The sequence below is a fragment of the Otolemur garnettii genome, unplaced genomic scaffold, assembly GCF_000181295.1.
Source record: "Otolemur garnettii isolate 467f Iridium unplaced genomic scaffold, OtoGar3 scaffold00129, whole genome shotgun sequence".
NCBI lineage: Eukaryota > Metazoa > Chordata > Mammalia > Primates > Galagidae > Otolemur > Otolemur garnettii.
In genome coordinates, this window is record NW_003852524.1 from 5,600,983 (window position 1) to 5,609,039 (window position 8,057).

The window sequence follows — 8,057 nt, forward strand, 5'->3', positions numbered from 1 at the left end:
ACACACACACACACACACACACACACACAGACAATGGGGACAGCTATTGCTACATCGCCAGCAGAGAGCATGGCAGGGGAGAAGTCTCTGACTGGAGGAGAGCTCATGCTCTAATCTCCTTTGTCATGAGGGGTTCCCTAGCACATGCCACTCTCCTCTCATCTACAGTTGGGAATCCTACAGTTTCCCTAGTTTCCACAGACTTCAAGAGGATGCTGCATTCTGAACGGCTACTCGGGAAAGTCTGTTGTGAATTCAGCACCGTGGAGATTTAAGGGCTTAGATTCCCGTGGCAGGGAAGTTGCAAAAATATTGCTTGATCCTTGTAGGGAGGGGAATGGTCTTCACCATCTATGCAAACATGAGCATAGTGAACACATCATTGGTGGAGATGCAGACTCCCTTATAGGCCCACAACTGGCCATCCCCAAGTACAGCCCCTGAACTCGTGAGCACAGTCATGTCTGGGCCACAGTAGTGGGAGGCAGAGAGTGGAGAAGTCTCCCTTTCCACATCCCTTCCAAGGCCCAGTATTGTTCGGTATTGCTGTCTTCCTCTACAGACTCTGCATTGCACCTGCGTTTTCATGGAGACGAGTACAAATAACTTTGATCACAGGCAGCATCTCTCAAGCAGAGGAGGGCAGGAATTTTCATTTCCTTTGTCCGAATGTTAGTGGAATTTCTTTCTTCAGTAAGTCCTTGGTCGTCCTCTAAGAATGAACCCAGGGACCACAGATCAGTGGTAAGATAGGGTTTATTTTCCAGAAAAGAATACAGAAAAATTTCCAGGGCTCCTGGCAGATGGAAAGCCTCAAGTCAGAAAAATCTCTGCCTTGGTCCTTTGTCTAGGGATCTTCTGTAGTTACATTTGGCCATGACATGGTAACAAATGAATGCATACGGTCCCTTCCCCTGGGACAAGGTAAGTGCATTAAGGAAATGGACACAGCTCCTTTTGCTAGGGGCCACGTGAATGAGCCATTCCTTCATATAATTTCCCAGGAAACTTACAGGCCTAGAAAATGGGGAATCCCTGTTCATCCCTGAATGGGGGAGCCTTTATCAACCTTAGGCCTGTGAAATGTTCACAGCTGAGTAGCGCAGCCAGAGGAGGGCTGTGTAGGTCCAAAGGTAGTTCTGGGTTTGGCACTGGCAGCAGCACGGTTGTGCGGTGATCTACCTCAAATAACTAGGTACCTCTACTCCACTCGCCTCTCTCCACTGCACTTGGTTCTCCAGCCCTAGCCTCCCTGAGGCCTGGGCACTAACACCCATCTAGGCAGAAACACAGAAGATGCAGCAGGTCCTGCAATCAGCTCCAGTCCCTCAGGCCAGGCCGCAACCCGCCTGGTATGGCTAAGGGATGCTTTGGATCATGGTGCTTTCCTTTCTCTTAATGGCATCCCTCCCTGTGGGTTAGAATTCTGGGCTCTCATAGCTCCGCTTGGACATCTTGGACCTTTGTCCTTATTACAGTTAAAGCAGCTACTGGGGGTTGCTTTTGTGGATCCAGTGATACAGTGACAGAAGAGCTGAGACTCCTTGGGCAGGTTAAAAACTCAACAATGTGTGCACAAGCACTGTGGTGCTTGCTGCTTTCGCTTGGGTCTAAGGGGAGGTAAGTGACCCAGGGCAGCTTGCAGCCTGGCTCTCTGCTCTTAAAAATTCCCAATTCACCAAGAGCCTCAATACTTGTCCTGTAGCTGGAGGGGCTCTCCTACATTTCGGAAGCCCCTAGTCTACAGCAGAGGCTGGGGGAGCAGAGAAAAACGCCTCCACCTACCCTTTTCACTGCAGTCAAAATTCCTCAGAGATCTATCCCTGCCGACATCTTGTTCCTTCTTGTTCTGCACCCCAATTTTTTTCCCACAGATTTCTCTGGAAGGTTCTGCCATTTTCCCCTAATATTCTGCTTAGGCTGTGCGTATTCCTCTGCAACCGTTTCTTCTTTCTGAAGAGGAACGGCTGCTGATGTTTCAAGTCAGCCGTCCTCAATGTGCTGCTGGAACCCCCAGAGGAGTCCACCCAGCTAACAGAGGTACTACAGACCATTTGATGGTGAATCCTGAGCTTGGCTCTCCAGTCTCATAAGTGTAATCTAAGATCCCTTATGAAAAAGTTCCAAAATGCCCAATAATTATTCTTACTACATTTTATGCAAATAATAAAGCCAAATATAATGAGCCTAAAATTTATTTTATACATAAATTAGTTCTATTGTGATTTATCCTTGATGAAAGTGAGAACTTGAGAGAGTTTCTGCACTCATTCTTCCTTGGAAAACCTGCATGTTATTAGCCAAATTCATGTATGTGATGGGAGTATGGTTGGCAGGATCTGAAAAACACTGCTGTGTTCATGGATTCTGGAAATGAATTCTCCTCTTTCTTCAATGTTAGAATAGTTCTGTTGCCTGTAACTCTCACCATACAGCTCCAGCAAGAAGTGATGACACACACACCAACTCCAACCATCTGTGGAAACACATCCTCAAATATTCAGCGTGTTGATGCATCAAGACTAAGGTGACCAGACGTCCTGCTTTTGGCAGGACAGTCCCGATTTTTACCAATTTGTCCCACGTCCCACCGTGTTTTTAAAATGTCCCAATTTTTGGTAAGAACGCAGGACAAGCTAGGGTATGGCAGGACAACGGGAAGGGAATATACAACTTTCAGCTGCTGAAAAGGTTAATGTAACTCCATTTGGGAATGAAGAGGTCATTGTAACTTCATTTGGAAATGGAAAGGCTAATATAAACTCCCTACTCCACTCCTGGGCAGGGTCACCCAGGTAGACCGGTGTCCTACTCCTTTGAGCCACAGGCACCGCCCTATACAAAATTTTTTTAATGTATTATATTTGTAAATTGTACTTATGTTGAAATTTAAAAATATGTATATTACAAGACTATTTTTGTGTTCTATGAAAATTTTTGTTACTCCACATAGTCCAAATTTTTAATTAATACACCCCAGCACCACCCCACCACCCCCGTCAATGGTGTCCCCTTTTACCAATGTTAAAATCTGGTCACTTTAATCAAGACAGACTGTCCAATCCAATCCTAAGGTGGAAATATTCTTGAGTCATACTTAAGATTTAGTTGATAATTTATTTTCCATAAATAAATGAAGCATTTACGCAGGATATAAATATTGGTTTTCTTCTTAGTCTTTTAAAATATAAACATTAGTACACTGAAAGGAAGGTGAGTTGCATATACTTTATGGGAGATACGATTTTTCAAACATTATTATCAAATTAATAATTTAATATTAAGCTAAGAATATAGATTTAATAAATAAATAAGACTAAAATAAGTTAACCCTGAGTAAAAAAAAAGTAGAAATTTTCCCAAACTGATACATACTAAAAACATCTAAATGAATATAAGCTTTATGATAAGGGCATATTTAATAACGACATAGTTTGTCAAGTGCTAGCTCATCACCCTTTAAAAAAGTGCATAGTTCCACTTAAGAAGGAGAATAATGAAAAGGAAGAGACAGAGGAGAAGAAGGAACAAGAGGATGACAAGAAGGAAAAAAAATACACACAAAAATAAAAACAGCAAAGAGTAGAAGGAGAAATCATGATGACCTAGAGAGAAAAACTTCACATGGGAATTGATCAGGTTCTGAACAGGGACCATCATCATGACAGAAATATACAGTCAGCATGGAGTTGAAAAGCATTCTCCTTAGCAAAGTATCACAATAATGGAAAAGCAAGTATCCAGTGGACTCAACACTAATATGAAACCAATAGATAAACAACTACGCAGCCACTGAAGAAAAACAGTTAAATCAAGTAGGGGGAGGGGAGAATATCAAAAGGAGAGGGAAGGAGGGAGGAGGATTGGTAAGTGTGCACCCAATCAGCACAGTGTAAGGGTAAACAGCACACTGCCTGGTGCCAACTACAACTTGAACTTTACCTGACACATGCAAATGATATAACCTGATCATTTGTACTTCATGTTAATCTGAAATTTTAAAAAAATGATATATATCAATCATACTGTATATTCAAAGCCTTAAACAGTCAACCAATAAATGATTAAATTGTTACTTTATAAATATAATATTTTTACAAAAGTAGTAGACAAGACTTACAATTAAATTTTAAATCACTTTTTCTTAACAATATTTTAACACATCCTGAATTATTTAGAGAAGAACACAATTTTTCATTAGTTAAGTGTATTTATTTTGAAATTGTTTTGTGGGTGGAATTATTGAAATATTGCCAAGGCAGACACTATTTTAAAAATGTGCAATAGCTGGTGCATTTAAGAAATTTATAGATTTAGAAAAGTAATTTTCATACAAAGTTATATTTCAGGGAAACTGGAATATGAAGAAATGACAGCTACATATGTTTCTTCTTTAAAAATTTCTAATGCATTTTCTCATAAAATGTTTAGCTTGCATAGATACACATATTAATGATTGTACATAAAACTATATTTCATAAATAATTTACCTTGCAAAGTTGTATACTTGATTTTCCATTATTATGATCCTTCACTAAGGAGAATATTCTACATTTTGCTTACAGATATCAAATTAAAGGTTTTTCTAGAATATATTATGGATACATCTGTATTGATATACTTCTCTCATTTCATTTCATTTTTTTCATATCAATGCTTACATAACACCTACAAAATTATTTCTTAAAAGGAAGGCCTTAATTAAACCGATAACTATATTTTACTTATATATACATTAATTAGGTCAAAGAATTCATCTAAGCTTTTTTAGGAAATGTAAATTGTAATACTGTTATAATACATTAAATTAGATAGTAAATTAACATTATAAATACAAGTTTTCAAAAATATGTTACTTTGAATCCATCAATGTAATTTCTAAAATTATTTACTCATAATGTTACAAAAGTAGTTTGTTTATAATAACCTAAAGTATTTTGGTAAAAAAAATCAACAAACTCTATATAAAATATAAGTTACTAAACTAACCTAATTCAACTTAAAATAGAAAAAAAAATCAATGAGGATATAATACATATTACTAATTTTAAAATCAATACCCTTATTCAAACTACTATGTCATTTTGTAATATTAAAATTATTTTCATATTGAAAAAGGCAGTTAATCAAATCTGACAATGATTGATGAGATAAGAATTTTATTCCTCTTATCCTCACATTGAACAAAATACTAGAAGGCATTTTTGGTAAGGTAATGTCAAAATTACTAAAAAGATAATAGGAAAGCAATTCATTTAATGAATGATATTCTACATTGAGAGAAAAATGTAAGAATTGTGTTATCTTTATAACATTCAAAGTTTTCTATATGTATTACACTTACTTGAAGGATTTTTGTCCCAGAGAAATAAGTATCTAGTTGTAAGGCATGAAAGACTCGATGCTATTTTTTTCTCTAAAAATGAGTACATGATTTTTATGTTCTTTACAAGTATTTATAAACAAGAGTCCATTAACAATATTGTAATATTTATATTTTATGATGAAAAATGCTTTGTAAATCTTTACTCTTGCGTACTCTTGTGATCTAGTTAAAATTTCATGAAATTTGTCAGGAATTAAGAGGGAAATGCAGAGATTAATGTAAGAAGCCTGCATTAATATGAAAAGCTTATACAGATTGGAAAAGACTATTATCACCAAAAAAATTTGTCTTCAAATCATGTTATGTTCACTGTGGTTCAGTACTGGATTTTCTTCCAGATTCTATATTCTGGGAGAGTTACCAACAATTTTAGCACATGCAAGAGAGAACATTAGAATTCTTGGAATTAAGCCATGTGAACATCAGTTCATTTGTTTTAGAGAATTCTAAAGCAAGACAAGTTCATCATTTCTAATATGTGAAAGATTCCTGTGCAAAAAGAAATCTGTTTTTTATTAATTCAGAACTGAGAAAAATACCTTAAATTAGAGGCTATTAAAAATTCAAATTTCTAAGAAGTAAATAAAGGAACATAAATATTCAAAGATAAGATAGAACTTCACAGTATTATTTCAGGTGATGCAATTTAGAACATTGTATTTTACAAATTACCACAAGAAACTGGGCAATATACAATGGTCCTTTTTAAACAAGACTGCTGCTATCAAACTTTAATTTGTAAATGGTTATATTACTATACTAATGGAATCATGATAATTCATATTGACTTAGAAACATTAGTCAGAGAGTAAATTCAGAGATTGTAGCAATAATATATGAGGGTCTTGTTTTTCGAAGTGTTATGCAGCCAGATTAAATCTTAGAAGGAAATTTATGTTTCATTTGATTCCATAATTATTGGCTTTGCCATGAACTTGCTACTCATTGAAGCTGGTTATAAAAGATGGCCCAACTGTTGCTAGCAGGTAAAGTGGCTGCAAATGAAGCAGTACTTTCAACCTCTTATTCCAGATTCGCTGAGTGAATATTGTAGAAATGATAGTGGCTGGTCTTTGGGGACTTTATTTATATAATTGTACAATCTTGGCCATGCATAGGCTATTATTTATATGATCATAATTGAACGCCACTAATTAAAAGATCTGAAGTGAGCATGCTGCTTCAAGGTGGAAGGTACCACGTAGTCTTACACTTCCCTTCCTTGTCATCTCAAAGTCCACATTTTAATCAGTAGAATATTCATAAAAATAAACGGCCTCCTTGTTCATGAACTAATCGAAGAAAAATATATGGTTTGATTAGTTAGCGTAAACTAAGATTACATAAATATGTTACACTTTTACAAAACATATGTGAACTTAACGTGGAAACTCATGAAGGAACACGGCTGCCTTTTCTGTAACATGGAACAAAACTGAAACCTTGCTGGAGGAGACAGGATTAAATTCTCAAATAAGCATAGTCCATGTACATTTAACAATATAAAGTGTAGATTTCATTAACTATTTAAAATACATTTAAAATTACATTATGGCTCTAAGTCCTGAGATAATTAATGTAGCATAAATTTACATATTTATAATCTGGGATTTGCATTATTTTGCTGTAGCAGTAAAATCATGCTGTAGCAGTTCTGCCTATACTATGGAAACATACATGTATTTTTCTCTGCAAAACATAAGCATTATCTATAGGAAACACAAGTTACAAAATGAAAGAGTGTAAGGTAAAATAGGAAACAGATATGACCATTGGGCTATAGTAGAACAATAGATTTTACTTTCTCCTGAATTTTAGTGAACTCAGAAGAATATGCCTCATTTGTAAATCACTTAGGTTTTAGGATTGTTTTGGATTAGAGATTATGGCTTTCTTTTTACATTAAGTTGAGACCACATCGAGCTGAAGAGTGGCCTAATGACTATTTCTCCAAGAAGGCATTAAGTTAATTTATTACATTTTTAATAAGGTTTTCATTTATCCTACACTTCCCAACACCTAGCCAGCTTCTAATTCTTGACAGAAGGCTCAAAAGGCAGAAGCAACTTACACTTCTGTCTGTTTATGACACTCATTTGAATGATGTATTCATGAGTTGGCAAAGGTGCAGCCGTATAGCCTGGTGAAGCTGATTATCATGTCTTAGCAAGCGAAGAGAGCCCTAGGGCATTAAGAACTCTCAACTATTAATATTGGTTTTGCCACAAGGCAGTTACATAAACTGACAGTTTGGCAGAGGCATGACTCCTTGCATACTCATACTCTGATTACTTCTGAAATATCATTAAAATTACTAAATTCTCAGTAACTCACAGTCGGAGGGAAAATCTTCCATTGTGGAAGTAAAAATGTATAAACAGGTTATTTTGATGCAGGTATGATTTCTACCATACTGCACTTTATCATAGTGAATATTTGCTTTAAACAAAAATAATGAAAATAAAGTAAAAACGAGTGAGTTTTTTCTTTTTTTTTCTGAAAGTGTCAACTGTACAAATGACCAGGATGGTGCCTATGAAAATTTCCTGTAAATACAATGAAACTGTAATTAAAGATCTGGAGATTATGTCTCCAGATTTTAGTCTTTAGAACTTGTCAAGCTAAATAACATAGAGAAAAGTTCCTTAAGAGAAACGTATTTGGGGATAAA